The sequence below is a fragment of the Durio zibethinus genome, chromosome 12 (genome assembly GCF_047325235.1).
Source record: "Durio zibethinus cultivar Kanyao isolate XHJ-2024 chromosome 12, ASM4732523v1, whole genome shotgun sequence".
NCBI lineage: Eukaryota > Viridiplantae > Streptophyta > Magnoliopsida > Malvales > Malvaceae > Durio > Durio zibethinus.
In genome coordinates, this window is record NC_143173.1 from 12,192,450 (window position 1) to 12,214,434 (window position 21,985).

The 21,985-nt window shown below is 29.8% G+C and overlaps 1 pseudogene; it reads left to right on the forward strand.

The window, feature by feature from the left end:
- Positions 1-4,366: 4,366 nt before the first annotated feature.
- Positions 4,367-7,028, forward strand: LOC111297531 (putative LRR receptor-like serine/threonine-protein kinase At3g47570; annotated as a pseudogene).
- Positions 7,029-21,985: the final 14,957 nt, after the last annotated feature.

Genomic DNA, 21,985 nt, shown 5'->3' on the forward strand with positions numbered 1-21,985 from the left:
AGTGCCTCCGAATGTATAGTGAATCGAGACCCATATGCTTCCTCCAAGATCTCTCATTTTAGCTCAAAATTATTTGGTACACACAATCTGTTCCCAAAGCCTAATGTGCCATCCTTGTGAAGCTTAAACTCTGTCCGCAAACCATTCCTTAATGAACTAAAATTTATTAGCCATTTGATCCATAAATTTAAGAAATAAGTTTCTTCTTACTCATTTTTATCCCAATAAGTTTGAGATTTAGATCTATTTCCATACAAAACCTTAAAATGAATCATTGAATGTTTGCCTTATGACTATTGCTATAAAAAGTTTCTCTCTTCAAGTCATGACTTAAGCATTGCTTAGAAGAATGTCTACCATCGATAAAACCTCCAAAACTAGAAGGAACACAAAATATTCTTATCCAAAATATTGATAAAAAAAATCCATTAATCTCATTTATTAAAGATTCATCACTTTTTTGACTAATAATAGCCCAAGAATTTCTAACTTAAACTAAATCAAGCTTTCATTGCATGCTCTGATATTTCATTCTAGTAAAACTCTAAAATAACAAATTAACTTTTCTAACATGTCTCATAACAAGAAAAACATATGTCCACAAAATTTCATGTAATTTGCTTTATGCCGGATATTCATAACCATATACAACCTTAAAGTTGAATAATAATAATATCAATAAATCCTTTAGTTACCAAAAAGATATCATATAGTACTTTAATTTTCCTTTTTTCTCCATTGACAGTATGAAATTTTCTATCAATTAACCATTATAAAACACGTGAAATCGATGCAATAGATCATATCCATAAATTTATACTATGTAAATTCAAACGTAAATCTTTGGTTACCCAAGTTGTCTTTAATTTCAAATATTGATCTTTCTAATTTAATAGACCAATTATCATATAACAACTGATTCTTCATAATCCCCCCAAATATCATAATGTCTCAAATTTTTCTTTTACCAAATATATTGCTATCATCTCCAAGTCAAAGTCAAAACCTATGCATCATAATCCTTAAGTAAAATTCTCTTATATAATTTAAATAATAAAAACTCCAAATACTTGAATTCATGCCAAAAGTATGGTTATAAACAATAACTAAATATATCACATTATTTCAAAAATTTTCCCAAATTTCTCTAAATCAAGTACATACTCAGTATCACCAAGTACACAAAATTATCACTAATTATTAAAACCTAATCATAAAATTAACAATTATTTGCACTTGTAAGATTTCAAACAATCATTAACCAAAACATATATATTTTTCTGTAGATTGATTACTCCTTAAAAAACAACTGCTTTGCTAAATCATCTAGATAAGTACATAGCCTTGTACCACAATTGACAATAATCTCCATAAATATAAAATTCAAAGGAATCCAATAGTATACTTAAATTAGAAACTATAACCACAAATTAATCATTTAGCCATAAAAAAAATCAGTATACCCCAAATAGGAATTTAATGATCAAACTTCAAATTAACTACACAAATGTCTAACTCACATGATCAAACCTTAAATACTTTCTCAATAAAAATGTAGAATCAAATCAAGTGAATATCCTTCTTTATGTGTATTAGACTATTTACCACAATTATCATATTTTGGACTAAATCCATCAAGACAAATTCTCAAAGATTATAACCCATAAATAATTACTCCAAAATTTTAAAACATCATTTCATTCAAACTCTAATATTCTATACTTTTAATTCCAACAATGTACACTCATATTCTAATCTTAATCCATGATCAAGGATTCACTTAACACCTATCAAATAATTTTAAAACCTCATTAAGTCGAAGGTTTTTTCTCATACCTATAAAATCTCCAATGATCAAATCGTTCTCTTGAATAATCCTTTAACTTATAAAATATATCTCATTATAAGTCGCATGAAAAATCTCTTCAACTTATAAAATCGCACCATATCAAAGTAATTACACTTTCTCTTAACTACATGATCCAAAAGTAATATGTAAATATCAACCAAAATAATTACACCAAGAATCCATTGAATCATTGATTCCTTAAAATTCATTGAAACTTTAACTACTCCAAAATTCATCAAATCATTTACTTATACTCACCACTATAGTCTATGGATCAAAGTTATGTCCTTGGAAAATCATCACATTATCTATAGGTCATCATCTAAATTCTTAAAAAATCTCCACATAGTATATGAATCGTAACCATACTCGTAGAATCTCTTTCAACCCAAAAATCATAAGCTACATTCTAAAAAAATCATTATTAATCTAATTATCATAATTTAACTTTTTAGAAATCTACAAAGATCATAATCAAAGTTCTTAGAAAATCTTCAAAATCATACTATAAGCTCTTTAACATCTCACATAGTTTAAAGATCATAACCTGAACTCTTAGAAAATCTCCAATAAACATAACTTAGGCTTTTGAAGAAAATATCATCATAATCTACAAATCATAATCTAACTCTTAAAAATTCTCCAAAGATTGCAACTTAAGCTTTAATACCACTTTATATCATGCCCCGAAATCGAGACATAACACGACCATATTACCTTGAAGTAAACCCCAAAGTAATACCAAACCTTCTTTCTTAATCATTCTAAAATTCTTCAATAAACTGATATAGTCTGTCAAGTAAAATCTATATCTTTAATCTAACTAATGATACATCTTTATATATCCAAATACAAACCATATAAAAATATAAAATCATTTCATAAGATCTCATTGGCCAACATTGTCTCCGACGACTAAGTAATCTTTCTCATTTTATCTTCTAGCTTTTCATAAAACTAAGCAAACTTATCACTTACTCATATGTAAAGAAAAAGTAAAAGGAGAATGAGCAAACCATAACTTAGCAAGTATAGGCTCACACATCTTATTGGATCAAGCATCCTTTTCATATATATTAGATAGATCATTCAAAACATTCATCAAATCATAATGTCAAAATATTTCAAAGATCATTGTTCTATCAAACATTTCGTAAATTCATAAATCGATGTCAAAACATGTCACTTCATAAATAATTACAAAATATGTTATCATTCAAATATCATAATTAAACCAAATCATGGATCAATCATTAAAATCCATCATAAATCATCATTATCATTCGTTTATCGTTAACTACGGTCACTGCTATAACCCGTGACATTAGCCATATCGATAATTTCATCCTCATGATCATTGCTAACTATTATAACCCACTAACCAGGGCCTTACGCTAATTACTATAACCCATTAATAGGGCCGTATGATCATGTCTATGCTAATTGCTATAACTTGTTAGCCAGAATCATAGAACTAGTTCTGATGCCGATGATCCTACTTGCCAAGGATGTAAAAACATAGCTATCGTAAAATTATTCTTTAAACATAATTCATTTTCTCATTTCATTCATAAGCCATATATGGCCCATCTTGTGATTTTTTATGGATTAATTATAACAATTTTTGCAATCCATATCAGATGCTATTACCAAATAGCATGTATACCTTCTAATAAAAATTACACATTTATTCATAGGAAACTTCAAATTCAATTTTACTTGTTCTATTGGAAAGTAGACCCAATAAGCTTTCCAAACATATATGGTTAATCTATAAATCCTTGTATAAAAATTACGAGGAATTTTCATAATTCAACCTTGATGCTACTACCTTATAGCCTACATATCCTTAAGTAAAAATTAGACAACTCTTCATAGAAAACTTGGATTCAACTTTCATTTGTTTCGTTAGAAAGTAGACTCAACAAGCTTTCCAACACTATATAATGATCATGCAGTATTTAATCTTTTAATATAGAACATAACCTTAATGCATCACTTTAAATATCAAGGTTTGTACAAAGTAAAAGTTTTTCTTTCTATTCCCATCAAATGTTTATTTTCTATGTTTACAGCAATAAAATCACATTACCAACTTTCTCAACACTTAATTGGATCATAATTAAAGTCTAAATTATTTGCTCAAACTAATTTTAAAGAGGGATAATGAAAACCCTAAAATTTTAAGGTTTCTCGATTACAATTTATACCTCAAGACTTAACAATCAGCACTCCAAAAATTGAAGGAAATTATTTACTCACCTCTAATAAACAATTCTTTTAGCAAAATTTGTTGTTACCCTTCACTTAGAATCCTTCGATTTATCTTTTCTGTATAAGAAACAGAGGAGAAATAAGACCTTTTTTTTTTCTTTCGATTAGTCGTTGACCAAAAATTATAGACTAAGTTAACCCTATTAAAAAATTAGGTTATTTATCAATAGGTCCTCTGCATTTTCTGTTCTTTAATAAAGAGTACCTCTACTTATAAAAATACTTAAAATAATCCCTTTTTTAATGGGTATTACAGCTAATGTTGTTGCTGAGCTTTGTAGTATAAGAGACAAGCTGCTTCCACCTCAATCATTAAGAACAAGAGGTTCTACTATTGGTATAAATCTAAGAAACTATAACATTTAATTTGTTGTACATTTTTATCAAATTTTACATCCTTTGCATTATTTTCTTCAACTGCAGCTGTTGTTTAATGGCTTAAGCTTAGTTGGTCCATTGGCGTGTGAAGTGCAATTTTGATCACTATCACATTTGATTTGGAACTCCTTGGTGCCCTGTATTCTGTCCTATAAACAATCCCTCCCCTGGAAAGAAAAAGGGAAAAGAAGAAAAAACCATCATTTCCTTCAGCTGTAGTCATTCAATCTTGTGTTTGTTATTCTCTTCTTTTTAACCATTTTTTCCTATTCCCTTGTTTTGTGAAATGAAGGACCAAATCTGTAAGAATATTGGATTTAGCTTTAATTTATTAATCTTGTGTCTACATTTGATGAATAAAATTCCACTTCTAGTGTTTCAGGTTTCATAAATAATATACTTTTTTCTCGTGCTTATTGCTTAACATTCTTGGATTTAGAATGAGTTTGAATCCAAATTTATCTTGTATGTTATTCAGCTATATTTAAATCTAGACAAATGAATTTTATAAAGCTTCTGTCCTATTAATTTCCCAATAGTGGCTTTTATTTGAGAGGATTGACCCATGAACCACAGAAGCAACCAAATCTTGTCACTCATCGGCTATCAGATGAGTTTGGAAATCAAAACTTTCTTTCTTTTCTTTTTCCACAAAGAAATCATAGGGTAACTAACCATTATTCTCATGTATGTTACAGATAACATACAATAGGGGGGTCTATAATTTTCATCCTCCATAGATAGAATCTAAACTTTTCCTCTTCTATAAATGTTTTAGCAATAATTTATTGTGAGAATTGTTCATAAAGATATTAAGATGAAAAAAAATTGATAAGGGTATTTTCTGAATAAATTAATAAAAGTGACTATATGGTCAATTGGTCGTCAAAATCCAGGGGAAGGGAAAAAGATTATTAATGTTTAATGTTCCATGAATATGTAGTAGCAATGTTATTGTGGGAGATGGCTACAATGGTAAGAAGATAAGACACAGTAAACCTGAAAGAATAAGACAAAAGCATCTAATTCAAAATTGGATGTAATAGTTTAATCATGAACAAAAGGATTAATTGCTTTAATCATTTTGTTTGCATTTTAATCACTCTTGTTTTGATTAAAAGATAAAAGCATCTTCCTCTTTTTTGAATTTGAGAAATTAAAATTTAATGAATTTTCCTGAGAAGGAATATTATTTCATTTTCAAAAGATAAAAAAAAAAAAGAAAAACAAGCCTTATAATTTTGCAGGAATAGATTTTGATGACCATATGGTCACATAATTTAAGCATCTGCAATTGTGGCTTACAAATTTTTAATGGAATGACATGCCAAAGTTCAACATTTTAAACTTTTTTACTGTTTATGGACTTAAAGTAAAAGACCTGCACAAAGCAACTTAGGGGTTTTCCTTAGCAAATTTGATAGGTGTTGGTAGCTTTGGCTCTATGTTCAAAGGGATTTTCAATTATGGTAGACTTATTGCTACCAAGGTACTCAACCTTCAGTAGAAGGGAGCAATCAAGGTCTACATGGCTGAATGTGAAGCTTTGAGGACAATTCGACATCAAAATCTTGTCAAGATCTTAAACTGTTGCTCGAGTGTGGATTTTAGAGGCAACTATTTTAGAGCTTTAGTTTTCCAGTTCAATCAAAATGGGAATCTAAAGAACTGGTTGCATTCAGAAACTAATAAGCACAACCAACAATTGAAGCTTAATATTTTCCAGAGACTAAATATTGCCATAAATGTGGCTTCTGCACTGGAATATATACATCACCACTGTCACATTCCAATCATCCACTGTGACTTAAAACCAAGTAATGTTCTTCTTGATGTTGATATGTATGCACACGTAAGTGACTTTGATCTTGCCTAATTCCTTACAGAATGCACAGATATGTACTCTCACAATCAAACTAGTTCAATCAGTAAACAAGGATCCATTGGTTATGTTGCCCCAAGTATTTACTTCATTCTCCCACTCTAGCTTACATACTCAACCAAAACATAAGCACATACCTTTCACTCAATTATTAATTGATTGCAAAAACTTCAACATATATACAAAATACAATTCTGTTGCCAGATAATAGGCTTGCATACCAATTTAAAAAAAAAAAAACACCTTGCTGGCAGCGAAACTTGGAATTCTATTAGTAGTAATGAATCTAAGCAAATAGTCAACAACAAAAGAAATTTTCTAATGAACCATGAAATTCGTATCTCAAATTTTTAATATAACAAAGAGATGATTTACTTTTTCATTACCAATACATATGCTAATCTATATATGTATGCTCTATTGCAGTTGCAATATTCATGATCTTTTTTCTATTTTGTATGCTCTATTATTCATTGGTTTCAATGTGCAGAATATGCTATCAGAGGGGCAGTATCTACTTATGGGGATGTCTGTAGTGATGGAATCCTATTGTTGGAGAAGTTTACAGGAAAAAGACCAACAAATGACATGTTTAAGGATGGATCAAACCTCCACAATTTTGCAAAGAATGCTACACCAGAATAAGTAATGGAAATCCTGGATCCTGCAATACCACTAGAATTTTCACATAATGGAAGAGATAAACTACAGCAATGAATTGTTTCCATCTTTAAAATTGGAGTCATATGTTCAACAAAACAGCCTAGAGATAGAATGAACACAAGAGAGGTTAGCAGGAGCTTGCAGGAAATCAAGAACAAGTTTATAGAAATAAGTTCCCAAAGTAACAGCCAAAATCATGATTAATACCTTATTTTTAATTGGCTCTAATTTATTTCATTTTTGTTTTTTGATATTTATCATTTTCATTGCTAAACTAAGAATCTAGAAACTTGAACTGCTTGTAGGTTCTGAAGGGTGCATTTTATCCGTATAATTTGGAAAAGGCCTGCTCATTTGCCTCTTTTCAGTAAATTTTTTTATTAATAAAGTTGATTGACTTTTAAAAGAACAAACAAAAACATGACTACAAATATTGTTATTAATGTATTGCAAGCATAATGGCCAAATATATATATATATTCAAACATTCAATTGAAAAGTTATCTACTAATTTTATTGTAATGCCCCTAATCCCATATTGAAAGAATGTGTTGATAAGGAATGATATATATGTTGAGATCTAATCCCAAATCTATGGGTGCCTTTTTTAGGACAAAACCATGAGGTCTAATAGGTTAAAGTGGACAATACCTCACAAGTTGGTATGGATCATGACATTTAAGCTGATCTAGGACATAAAAGAGGACATCCTCGTGTCTTTGAGTAGCACAAGCCTGGAGCTTGAGTCTCAGCCCATGACAAGTTGTATCAGAGCCAGCTGTAAGGGTACTAGTGATGTGCCACTGAGGACGTCGCACAAGCCTTAAGCTTGAGTCTTGGCCCGTGATAAGTTGTACCAGAGCCAGCTGTGGGGGTACTAGTGATGTGCCACTGAGGATAGTGAGCCTTCTTTGGGGTGGGAGAGGATGTCACAATCCTAGGGAGGAGCCAAGAATCCCATATCAGGTGTGTATTAAGTGATGTGCCATTGAAGACGATGGGCTTTCTTTGGGGTGGGAGAGGATGTCACGGTTCTAAAGAAGTGCCAAGAATCTCATATATAAGTGTTCACGCCACCTTCAACTGTGTACTATTAGTTATGGGATATAAGTATTCACACCATTTTCAATTGTGTACTAGAGTTGGTCATGTACTATTGGTTATAAGATATAAGTGTTCATACCACTTTCAACTTGTGAAACTTGTGAGGTGCTTGTGTACTATTGTTTATGGGATATAAGTGTTCACACCATCTTCAACTGTGTATTAGAGTTGGTCATGAGATATAAGTGTTCACACCACTTTTAACTTATGAGATGCCTTTTGTGGGACAAAGTCCTTCAACTATGTACTAAAGGTGATGTGCCACTAAAGATGGTAGGCCTTCTTTAGAGTGAAAGAGGATGTCACGATCCTTGGAAGTAGCCAAGAATCTCACATCGATTGTGTACTAAAGTTGGTTATGGGATATAAGTGTTCACACCATCTTCAATTTGTGAAGTGCCTTTTGTGGGACAAAGTCCTTTAATTGTGTACTAGAGTTGGTTATGAAATATAGGTGTTCATACCACATTCAATTTGTGAGATATCTTTTGTGAGACAAAGCCATGAGACCTTTGGGTCAAAGCAGACAATACCTCGTAAGTTAGGTGCGGGTCTTCACAAATGGTATCAAAGCGATCACCAGTCGATAGAAACTAAGTGCTATATCATGGAAGTCGCTAAGTGCTACATGGTAGGGCTGTGGGAGTCACTAAGTGCTATATGGTGATGAGCCACCTCTAGAATTCCATTGTCTAGTATGATCTTGGTCCCGTGGTTAGACTTGGCTTGACAAGGATGTCAAGCTTTAAAGGTGGGGAGACTATAATGCCTCAACTCCCATATTGAAAGAATGTATGGATAAAGAATGATATATATGTAGGGATCTAATCCCAAATTTGTAAGGCACCTTTTGTGAGACAAAACTGTAAGACCTTCAAGTCAAAGTAGATAGTACTTCGAAGGTTGGGTGTGAGTCTTCACAAATGGTATCAAAGCGATCACCAGTTAACGAGAACTAAGTGCTACATTATGGGAGTTACTAAGCACTACACGGTGGAGCCATGAGAGTCACTAAGTGTTACATAGTGGGGAGATTGTACACTCTCAATCCCACATTGGAAGAATGTATGGATAAGAAATGATATACATGTAAAGATCTAAATCTAAATCTATAAGGTACCTTTTGTAGGACAAAATCGTGAGACCTTCGATTCAAAGCAGACAATACCTCACCATGGCCCTACCGTGTAGCACTTAGCTATTCTCACGATGTAGCACTTAGTTCTCACCAACTGATGACCACTCTGGTACCATTTGTGGGACCCATACCCAACTTGTGAGGTATTGTCCGTTTTGACCCAAATGTCTCATGATTTTGTCCCACTAAAAATGCCTCACAAGTTTGGGATTAGATCTCTACATATATATCATTTCTTATCCACATATTCTTCCAATGTGGGATTAGGGGTGTTACATTTATAGTTAACATAACTTCTTTTGCTTCACCTATTTTTTCTCAAAATTTTTTATTGTTTTATCCGCATAATAGTTATGTGATATAAAGTGTCTAACCAAAAGTAAAAACCTAATATTTAAAATATTGCTTTTTTTATTTAACGGTAGGAAGTTTTTAGGCATTGCCTATTACATTTTTTCTTTGGATCGAATCAAGCATACATATTTATATTAGGTTTAACAAATTCATGAGAAATTACTTTCACACAACCTCTTAGTTGAATCAAACCAAAATAACAAAAAGGGAAGTATACTATTTTTACTACTTGAGCTAACTATTTATTATTATTATTAAAGCCCTCAATTTAGATTATGAAACAAACAAAAGATGAAAGTACTAAGTATTCGAGATTTTCAAAATAAAATATAAAAAATAATCCTACATTAGAAAAGAAAAAATAGAGACGATAGTTAAGTTTATTCAAAATAGAAAGATAAGTCTGTTCAAAACGAACAGATTTAACTGTTTAAAAAATAGACAATTTTTGTTTATTTAAAATAGACAATCATGTTTGTAGAAAATGACACTTATCTATTTATAAAAGGCTCTCTAGTTTTCTGAAAAAGACACAAAAACAAATTTTAGAACTTCACTCTTTATTAAAATTTCATATTTCTTTTATAAAAGTTTTGTTGCAGAAAACCTCTATAGAAGTTTAGTGATCTTGTGATACATCGGTGATTACTTGGTGGATTGATTTCGTCAGTGCAAAATGTAGTCAGTCATTGGGCTTTATTGTATCATCAAGGTTTATTGATTGCAACCCTTTTGCACACATACTAAGTAAATAATACAGTAAGGGCAAATAAAACCTTAAGGAAAGTGACATCGTTACAGGCCCTAAAGCCTTTCCTTAAAATTTTAAATTTATCAAAAGTAGTAATTTCAGTTTTTCAATGTTGCTCTAACATTAAGAAGGAGGACTAAGAGCTTAATTCAATTTATTTATACTATCATTCTTAAAAAATGACATATAACAGGTTTAAAATTTGAATCCAACATTTACAAACCTTTTTTTATTTCAAGTTGTGATCTTTTATATAAAAAAAATTTAAGAGAATAGAATTATTATCATGTATTTAGCTATTACTTAAAAAAAAAAAAAAGTGTCTTTTAAGAAAGAAAGATGTTTTTATATCTTTTCAAATTTGTATGAAAGAATGAATGTTAGTTTCTGAAAAAGTTTTTAAACTTCCATGGACTTTGAAACAAAATATAGAACTTTTAAGATTTTTTTGAAGAAAAACATCCAATAATTTTGAGTTGCAGAACAAAAGATGGTATTTTCCTCAATATTCAACATAGAAATTTATAGATTGAAAATTCAAGATTGATAGCCTAAAGTTGTCTTGACATTTTCCTTGATTGTTGATAAATCTGAAAATTTAAAATACGACATAGGAAGAGTCTTTTAACAAAGAAAGATATTTTTATATCTTTTCAAATTTGTATGGAAGAATGAATGTTGGTTTCTGAAAAGTTTTTAAACTTCCATGGACTTTGAAACAAAATATAGAACTTTTAAGATTTTTTTTAAAGAATAATATCCAATAAATTTGAGTCGTAAAACAAAAGATGGTGTTTTTCTCAATATTCAACATTGAAATTTACAGATTGAAAATTCAAGATTGATAGCCTAAAGTTGTCTTGACATTTTCCTTGATTGCAAATAAATTTGAAATTTTAAAATACGACATGATAATATGACATGAATACAATATGAAAAAAATACAAATGTGACACGATTTAAAATTTTAACAATAACTATATATGGGTTTAATAAAACCCAAAAACATATTTTATGTTTTTCTATCAACACAAATTGTGACATGTAATTTTTGTGTGAAACACAACACAAATACATAAGTTTTAATGTTTTATATGACACAAATATACTAATAATCAAGTTTAATCTCAAATTTGTAGTGATATGATATTAATTATCATGATATTATTATATGAATATGTAAAAGTTGAAGTAGCAGCTTATCATTCATGCGGTAGAATAGATGATTTTTTCTTAATGAACCATAAATAGGGTTGGAATTTTCTTGGAGACTAATTGCTTTTGTCGATCACTTATTTGGCTTTTGAATTTTGATATCTACGTGTGTTGAAATGTCGTATCTATATTTATTATTTTTAGGAAATTTTTATCATTATTATTTTAAAGTATAGTATATAAATAATATTTTTCTAATTTACAATTTTTTTAAAAAAATTATGGAGTACTATAATTCCATGATTTGCTTAAACTAATTATCAAAATTGAGTTCATTATTTGATAAAAAGTTTCATTAAAAAAATATAATTGGATGAAAAAAGTATTCATTTTTGAATTAATTACAATCATTTGGTAAATAATACCAAATCATTTTTTTATTAAAAATGGTTGGTTGATGTCTTGAATTCTTGATGAGTGATGACTGTCCAACAATTGAGGAAAAATATTCAACATTATGGATTGTTATTCCCGTAATTCGAATACCAAAATTGCAATTTACTAATCTCAATCGCACCCCACTTGATGTTATACAATCCTTGAAGCCAAATTCGTATACATTTGAAGTAAATTATCGATAAATTAGTAATAAGTCAAATTAGTTAATCATTGATAATTTTAAAGTAAATCATTGATAAATTAATAGTAAGTTATAACTTTATAATAAGTTATCAATAATTTAACAATAAATTATCAATAATTTTATGGAGACTCACACCCAACCTGTGAGGTATTATTCACTTTGACCCAAAGATCTTATGATTTTATCTCACAAAAGGGGCCTCATAAGTTTAGGTTTAGATTTATATATATATATATATATATATATCATAGTAGAATTTTAGATTATCCTGATGTGAGATTGGGGCATTATAAACTCCCCTGTTAAAGTTTGACGTCCCTATTCAGCCAAACACAAAGCAAACAGATCCATCGATCACACCAAACGTTAGGCAAACCCAACACAAAGCATATACAAATCACAAAATCATAATAGATGTTGGAATTCTAGAGATGGCTCTCACCGTGTAGCACGTAGCTTCCGTAAGATTCTAGAAATGGCTTTTACGATGAGCATTTAGCTCTCATCCTATTGGTGATTGTTTTGATATCACTTGTAGAGACCCGTATCCAACCTACGATATATTATTTCCTTTGACCCCAAAGTCTCATGGTTTTGTCCCACAAAAGTCACCTCACAAGTTTGGATTTAGTTCTCTAGATATATATTATAGCAAAACCTTAGATTATCTTGATTTGGGATTGGGGCATCATAAATTTAATGGTAAATCATTTATAAATTGTAAAAAACCAATAATAATTTAGTATTAAACAACTGATAACATAATAATATATTAATTATAATTTAATTAACAATTATTGATAACTTCTTTTTATAGTTGAAGTTGTTATAAATTGAACTTTGTTTACTAGCATAAATGAAGATAAACTTTCATATTGGAAGGCTAGGATAAATCTACTATGAACCTATTCAATAAAAAATTTAGTAAAAAAATCTAAATTTAAATGAAGCAATAATGTAATTAGATTAAAAAAATTATCTTATACTAGAATGGAATCCGTGCTTTGTTGCAAGAATTAATTGTTAGACATATGATGACACAATTTTTATTAATAATTACTAAAAATATACCATAAATTATCAAAATTATATGAATGGTTACCAAAATTATATAAAGAGGTTGTAAAAAATTTATAAAAACTACTAAATTTGTAAGTGTTAAAAAATTATATTATAAATTACCAAACTAATTTTGAAGGGTATTAAAATTGTAATGAAAATTATTAAAAATTTATCAAATGCTAGGAAACTTTTAATAGAAGTTAGCAAAACATATCAAAGATTATCAAAACTAGAATTATATTAAAAATTATCAAAATTTACTTATATACCAAAATCAAAATTAAATTATTAGCATTTATTATTATTATTATTAAATTTAATTTTTAGAAATAAAAATTACACTTGCGTTATACACACGTATAAAAAATTAGTATAATTGAAAAGTATAACAATTATACATCAACTGAAATATGTCTATCATAACATATAGATCCATAAATCTATAGCTAGACTTAACAAATGGAGTCAACACCAATCTTTTTTAACTAGGTGTGATTGGCTACCTAAGAAATCTACCTTTTTAAGGAGATCATAATCTTGACTAAGGGTCCTTAAAAAAATAGGTTCTAGTCTGCTAACTAGAACAAGGTTCAGAAGTTCAGTTACATATGAAGAAGGTTATAACACCTCCACATGCCCATCCAAATGATAGTACCACTTTATTTTAAATTTATCCTAGGATCTTGATTCTAATGGTTTTAAATTTTAATGTTCAAATATTGGAAATAATTCGTAAGATTCTCCATCAATCTAGTAGAATTCATAAAAATATTTTCTCACCTCAAGAGTATTTTAGAATCCCATTTGATTTCTTAAAGAGACTCCGTCATTGAAAAAGGATTTAATTATTTAATTATTTTTTTGGTTTTTTGTTTATTGAAAATAAACTAATTATTCCACCATTTAGGCCAAATTAAAAATATTTTCTTTTTCAGAATTTCTAAATTCTCCACTATTTGGGCCTATTTAAAAATTCTTTTTATTTGTCTTTTTTTTTTAAAGAAAATAATATGACAATTATTTTTCTTGAAATTTCATTTAAATTCTTTCACCATTTGGGATAAATTTAGAGAAATTTCTCACATAGAGATTTCTTATAGAATTTACCATTTAAAATTCTAAGATTCTCATCCTTGGATATTTATCAAATATTTTCAACCAAAAATTTTATTTTTTAATTTTTTTCTTTTTTTGTTTGAAAATAAATATTAATTATTGTTATTGAAATTTTATCTAAATTATTCCACCATTTGGGACAAATTTAGAGAAAATTCCTCACCTAGAAATTTTATAGAAATTTATCATTTAAAATTTCTAAAAATTTCATCATTGGAATAATTAATACTTATTCTCAAAAAAATATTTATTATTTTTTATTATTTTTATTTTTCTCATATTTAATCATGCAAAAATACTAAAAAAACACATAAAAAAAACTAAATAAAATAAATAAAAATATAAAAAAATAGAAATGGCTCTGCTTCAGACATAAAAATTGACTCAGAAACGCGACCCAAGGAAATAAGCTTGGCTCAACTCGACTATAGGGTCTGGTTGGGACACGGGTCAGCGAAGCAAGTTAGCTTAGGTCGGGTTGACCCGAATGAAAAACACACAGATCTTGGAAGTGTTTAAGGCGAAAACGGCGTCGTTTTGAAATGGGTATAAAAAGCCTAATTCAATTTTTTTCTGTCAGATCTCCTCTGCTCCCTCTCTCTCTACTTCCCTCTACTCTCATTCTCTCTCTACAAACCCAAGGACATCAGTTGAATATTCATAGGATTCTAGGAATTTTCATTGAAATTTGGGGAAGTTCACCGGATGTTGGTTGGTTTTTGGAAATCAATTGTTTAAAATTGGAAAACATATCGAAATATGAGAACTTGCCAGAAACTTGTCAAAAAATTCAACCAACACTAGAAAAGTCATCGAAAAATTCAACCGACAATGAAAAATTTATCGAAAAACTAGAAATTTTTTAGAAAAATTTCAAAAAAAACCTTTTTTTAACCTAAAATTTTTTTTAAAGTCTCATGACTGTCTTTTGACTTCCCTTTGCGTGATTTCCTTTATGTTTACTGGTTTGTGTTTTCTGTGTGCTTTTCTTGTGTGCTTGTTGCTTGATCTGTGGAGGTATTTATAGAGTGTAATAAGAAAAGTTTCTGATTAACTCTAAGTCCACCATTCACAGGAATTCTATATTATCATAAAATCATCAGAATTATCCAATAGAAATTAAAACCAAGAAGGATTCTGTCGGCAGAATATTTATCAATTATTTTTATATATATATCACTATTATCTTATCATATAACAATAAAACAAATAATCAAAATAAATAAATAAAACTAAAAAAAAGTAAAATAATAATAAATAAATAAATAATGAAAAACAAATAATAATAATAATAATAATAATAATAATAATAATAATAATAATAATAATAATATATACTTGGGCCTAACTATTTGGACATCATTAAACCAAACCCTAGTTGGTTTGGGCCTGAACTAATTTGGGTGTCTATAGTTGCCTTTTTTTGCACATTTTTTGTGCAACAGAAATTGTGCAAAAACATAGACACCCCTCTTATCCAGATAATCATCCCAACATTTTTTTTTATTTTTTTTTAAAATCAGACACTCAAACTGGCTGAAAGGCTCACAACGTTTTTGAAAAAAATAAATATGGCTCATCTAAACAGAGGCTCAATGACTTGAGAAATAAATAAGCTCCTCTAAACAGAAGCTTAACGACTTAGTTTCACAAGAATTTGATTCGTAAAATTTTAGATATGCAAGAATTCAGATTTGCAAGATTTCAAGATTTACATTTGTGAAATTCTCATCCAAAGTTTTAATTCAAGGATTTGCATGCAAATTGCAAGGCTCACATCTAACATTTAAAGATTCTCATTCGAATTTTTTTAATCCAAAAGTTCAAAGCTTCTCATTTGAGCTCAAAGGTTCACATTTAATAAATCTTAGAGTTTCACATCTCAAAGATTCTCATTTGAAATTCAAAGACTTTCATTTGAAAACTTAAAAATTCAAAGATTCTTATTTAAGGATTCATAATCTTGTCTTAAAAGACTTTATCAAAATATTCAAAATTCTTTTATAGACGACTTTCAAACTTTTATCAAAATCAAAATTTTGTATGTAATGAATGTCATGATCAATGATGCAAATGCAACAATCTAGATTCTCACAATACTACAAATGCCATATTCTCAATCATGATTTAAATGTTTATTGCAAAATACAAGTGCATAGCCAAATCAAATTACATACATGTATTGTTCCACCTTATAATGCAAACGTAATACATGTAATGCAAATGTCAATAATGTCATGAAATTCTAAGTAAATGTGGTAACATGGTTCTCAAGTCCCCACCATCTCACATTTTTCCCTTTTTTAACTTCTTAGCACTAGCCATCTCATCAACTGATCCATATTCTTTTTCATCACTTGATCAACAATACTTAGTAGAACAAATTTCATCCCTTGATCTACACTATTTCCATCATTTGACCACAACTCACAAGTTATGTCGACCAATCCATCACCATATTCATTTCTTGATCATCTTCTTTTTAAATTTTTGCCCTCTCTTCATTTGTTGACCAATCCATCACCATATTCACCATTTGATCACACCATGTGTCATTTCAAATCATCTTTCCATGTTTTTGCACTTTCTTCATTTTTTCCTATCAATTAGATTTCTTTTCAAAAGAATGCAAGACTCTTTTATAAACATTGTCATTCATTAATTATCATTTCAAATCATGACAAATATGATACAATCATACATTCTCTCGATTTGCTCTGGAGATAAGAGAGTATAAAGTGAATAGGGAGAAAGGTAATCTAGTACAGAAAATAAATGGGGAAAGAAACAGGCTTAATACATGTCATTGGGATGAATGGTATATCCAAACAATGAATATTCAAACAATTCTGAACATTAATCCAAAATTATTTTTCAAAACTCATTCCATTGACTGTTGAAATCATTTTAAGTTCATCCAACTTTGCCTCAGCTTCGGAGGATCTTTAGATTTTTTGGTCTTTTATAAATTTGAACTGTCTATCCAACTTTCAGCTCAAAAGTTTTTCTACTTAAATCGTCATTTTGGATTTTCAATTTGAGTCTTCATTTTCTCTCATTTTTTTTTTCATTTTTTTTTTCATTTTATATTTTTTCATTTTTTCCTCATTTTATATTTTTTTCTTTTTTTTTACTATTGATATCTCTCACATATCAATCTCTAACACACATAGCATAGCACAACTATATTACTCCATCATAAGCATGCCTTAGCCCAATATATGATCATTCAATTTAAGCATTCACACTTAATCAAAATAAACTTTTAAAGGTTCAAACGTAGGTCATGGTAAGGGATGATTAAAGAAATGGATAAAATAGGCTCAAAACATGTGTTTAAAGGGTTCAAAACCAAATGATCATTTGATGCAACTTGGCATTTTGCCGTATTCCACATCATTTCACTACTTTTTCTTTTTTCCATCTCATTTCTCACAAAAAGATTCTTATTACTTTGCCCCAAATCATGTGTGGCATTCATTTTTCTTTACTCTTTTTTCCTTTGTTTTGTTTTTTTTTTTTTTTTTTTTGCTTTCTATCCTTGAGACCTTTTGCAATCTTTTACTTCTTTTTTTTTTTCAAAAATTGTCCCCTAGTGTGGAAGGTGATCCTTGGTCGGGGTTTTTTAGAAAAAGAAATCATAATAGGCTCAAAAGGGGTAGCAATGAATGATTTTTCAAATGGTAAAAGAAATATGGTCATTTTTCCTCTCAAATGTGAATGCTTTCTTTGAAGATCATCTATTGAACAAAAACAAGCTCATGGATCTTTATAAAAGACTGCATATCTTCAAGACATATTAATTTCACCTTTGCTAATAGTTTACTTTTTTTGCTCAAATGGTCTTATAGATCAATGTGAATGAGTTTTCAAAATTAAATCTTAGAATTATTGTTATCATTGTCTCAACATTCATCATTGAGAATAGGAATAAAAAGACATGAAAAAAAATTAAGCATGGAATAGTGGTTGGGACAAAAGAGAAAATGTAATGAAATGCACTATCCTTGCCTTCAATTGAAATGATAGCAAATGAAATCCTATTGTATAAAAGAAATCCTAATCATTACTCTAAAAGAAATCTCAAAATGACAAGCCATTTTCAATCAGCCTTAACATTTTTCTCAAAATTATGCCCCCATGCAATCAAGTGAAAGATTTTTTTTAACATCTGGCCCTTTGATTCGTTGCAGCTTTCCAAGCCTTTTCGGATTATACTAGCTCTCAATCTTTACTCAAAGCATTGACATTATGATTGGGCAATGGATTACCACTAACATTAGGAGTTGTTATCCCTAATTGATCAAAGTTATCATTCCATCCTTGATCAAATTTGCACTTTATGCTTTAAAGCAATGTAATTTTCAGTGGAATGACTAGCAATTCCATAGTGGTAGTCATAGTGAGCTGTGGGATCATACCACTTGGGATAAGGTGGCTTAAGTGGCTCTAATCGGCTGAGGGCAATCAAATGGTTGTTATAAAGCTATCGTTATAACTCCATATAAGTCATGGGGATTAGGTCAAATATGAGTTTTTTTCGAGTATTTTGTTGCTTTCGTGAACCACTTGTTGGGTTAGCAAAACAAATCTGGGGTCTTACGGGAGGTTGAATGTTAAGGCTATATATGGGAGCTGGTTGATATGTTGATGGGTAAGATGGCAATGAGGCTGGCTGATATAGGTAGGGAAAGGTATTATTCACAATAAGATAGTATGGGGAATAACCTTGTGGTGGATATGATTGATATCTCTTGAACTGTCTGTCAAAGTTCATGGCTTGAACTTTAATTTCTTTTTTTTTTTTGGCATCTTCTTAGTTTTTCCTCCTTTCAACTTGCCATTTTTAATGGCATTCTTAATGATTTCACCTAAGATCACCATGTCAGTGAAATTTTTTATGGCATTCCCTATCATTTTTTCGTAATAAGAAAATTTTAAAGTGCTAACGAACAACACTGTGGTTTCTTTCTCAGTTAAAGGAGGTTGCACCTGAGAAACAATATCCCTTTACCTCTAGGCGTATTCCTTGAATGATTCAGCCACTTTTTTCCATATTCTGTAAAGATAGGAGATCAAGAGCTAAGTCTATGATATATTGATATTGATTTATGAAGTCATGGCCATATCACTCCAAGAATGAATGTGGGTCCTATCCAGTTGGACCTACCATCTAGCAGCAGAGCCAATAAGGTTGTCTTAGAATACATGCATTAACAGCTTCTCATTATTAGCATTGGTAGCAATTTTTTGAAAGTATATAGTAATGTGGGTCTTTGGATACTTTGTACCATCATACTTTTTAAAACTTTGGAGCTTTGAACTTTGGAGGAATAATGACATCCGAGACTAAACAAAGCCTAACAGCATCTACAGAACCATGAAAATCGATTCCATCTATTGCTTGCAACATTTCCTCTAATAAATTCATCTTCTGTTCAGCTCTTGAGGCTTCTAAAGTCTCTTTCTCTTTAGGCCTCAGTTTTTCTTTCTCTTCTTAATCACTCAAGTTAGGGATTAGTATTGGTTCTACTGCCTTCTCAGTAAAGATAAGATTTACATAACTCTGGTATTGCCCTGGGTTTGAAACTGATGGCATTCCAGAATATGTATACCTTATCGAATATATGAACTGTTATGGTGGTAGGCCTTGTGTGGATTAGGCTTGTTCTGACCCAAAACTAGGAGGGTACAGAAAGTCATCCATCTCTTATGATGGATGGTCTTGCTGGCTAGTATTTCTTTCTATTCATTTTCCTTTATTTAACTTATTCAAAGCATCTAGGATTTTACTCAACTCGTCTTTCAGCTTCTTTTGAGCTTTCTCTATTCTCTCGAGACAATTGGAATTTTCTTGTTCTATTTGTTTGGCCTGAGCTCTTGTATTATGTTGGTGAGTTGATTGTGTGGGATTCTTGGTTGGTGGAGTTATCCTTGAACCTTGAATAGCATAATTATGATCAGAAATGATGTGCTATGCTTTATGTTTGGTATGTTAATGCATAAATGAAATGTACGTTTTAATGGATGAAATCTAATATGAAAATAATGCAGATGCATAATGTTACATATGACAATGAAAATGATGCATGACATGATAATGCAAAAGCACAAAGTCAAATAAACAAAATGGTTAGATCACAAACCATTCCTTCTTGTGTCCTATCTTCGGTTTACATCTATCAAGGGTAAGAAGGGCTCTATCTTAAGGATGACCTTTTAAGTGTACACTATACGTAGAGTTAGGTGACTTTGACCATTAAAGGTTCTCAAATTGTTCCTTACATCTTCATCCATCATAGACTAGTAAGGCAATCCAATCCTCACCCATCACGGGCTATTAATGAAAAAGATTCAATTTGAGTAGGAGTATTTTACTAGCCATTGTGGATATTATAATCTCATAAGAGCGTAGGTACTTTACTCCCTCCTAAAAGAGACAGAGCCCGAGTATAGAGCTCATGTAATGCAAATGCATGTGATAGTGTGTGTGAAGGAACATATAGGTTTTCAAACCCCATAGATAAAATACAAGACAAAAAAGAAAAAATGTTAGTAAACAAATAATTACAATTTAAAACCATTAGACCAAAGGATAAGTTTAAAATGTTATGGCCTGACTCTCTATAGCACCTTCAGTTGAGTCGCCAAACTGTCATAACATATAGATTTATAAATCTATAGCCAGACTTAACAAATGGAGTTGCCACTAATCTTTTTTAATTAGGTGTGCTTGGCCACCTAAGGAATCTACCCTTTTAAGGAGATCCTAATCTTAACTAAGGGTCCCTAAAAGAATAGGTTCTAGTCTACTATCCATAACAAGGTTCGAGAGTTCAGTTACATATAGAAAACGTTATAGCACCCCCACATGCCCATCCGAAGGATTGTACCAATTTATTTTAAATTTATCCTAGGATCTTGATTCTAATGGTTTTAAATTTTAATGTTCTAATATTGAAAATAATTCTTAAGATTCTCTATCAATCTGGTAGAATTCTTAAAAGTATTTTCTCACCTCAAGAGTATTCAAGAATCTCATTTGATTTCTTAAAAAGACTCCGTTCTCAGAAAAAGATTTAATTATTTAATTATTTTTTAGGTTTTTTGTTTATTGAAAATATATCTAATTATTCCACAATTTGGGTCAAATTAAAAATATTTTCTTTTTCAAAATTTCTAAATTCTCCACCATTTGGGCCTATTTAGAAATCCTTTTTATTTCTCTTTTTTTTGAAAGAAAATAATATGACAACTATTTTTCTTAAAATTTCATTTAAATTCTTCCACAATTTGTGACAAATTTAGAGAAATTTATCACCTAGAGATTTCTTAGAGAATTTACCATTTGAAATTTCTAAGATTCTCATCCTTGGATAATTGTCAAATATTTTCAACCAAAAATTTTATTTTTTATTTTTAAATTTTTTAAATTTTTTCCTTTTTTTGTTTAAAAATAAATATTAATTATTGTTATTAAAATTTTATCTAAATTATTTCACCATTTGGGACAAATTTAGAGAAAATTCCTCACTTAAGAATTTTATAGAAATTTACCATTTGAAATTTCTAAAGGTTTCATCATTTGAATAATTAATACTTATTCCCAAAAAAAT